A 559-nucleotide genomic window follows, 5' to 3' on the forward strand; every position below is an offset into this window, starting at 1 on the left:
AGTGAGAGAGAGAGAGAGAGATAGAGGGAGCGAGAAATTGAAATTGAGAGAAAGAAAGAAATAAAGAAAGAGAGAGAGAGCGAGAGCGAGAGAGAGAGAGAGAGAGAGAGAGAGAGACAATGTGTGTGTGTGTGTGTGTTTGTGTGTGTGTGTGTGTGTGTGTGTGTGTGTGTGTATGTGTGTGAGTGTGTTGGGGTAAAACTTTTACCGGTTGTTGAACTCTAACCCAACCAGAAACGGCCGAGTTTTGTTATTGTTGCTTCCGGCATCAGCAGCTCAGTCTAAGAGGTTCTTGCCCTCTCGCGACAACCGGGAACAGACGGACGCCCTGTAAGTCGGCTTACTACCAGCATTACTCCCAACGAAACCGCCCAGTGACTTACTGACTAGTACTATCCCCAGCTTAGTAGGGTACCCCCTCCCTTTCTGCGTCTTTCCAATCTTATTCTCTCCACGCTTTTTTTTTTCCCTTTTTTTTTTCTCCTTTCCTATCCCTTGCTCACAATTCGAATTGCCAGAATGGCGCGGCGAAAAATCAGGGAGAAGGTAGCATAACGTG

The sequence above is a fragment of the Aplysia californica genome, unplaced genomic scaffold (genome assembly GCF_000002075.1).
Source record: "Aplysia californica isolate F4 #8 unplaced genomic scaffold, AplCal3.0 scaffold00133, whole genome shotgun sequence".
Classification (NCBI taxonomy): domain Eukaryota; kingdom Metazoa; phylum Mollusca; class Gastropoda; order Aplysiida; family Aplysiidae; genus Aplysia; species Aplysia californica.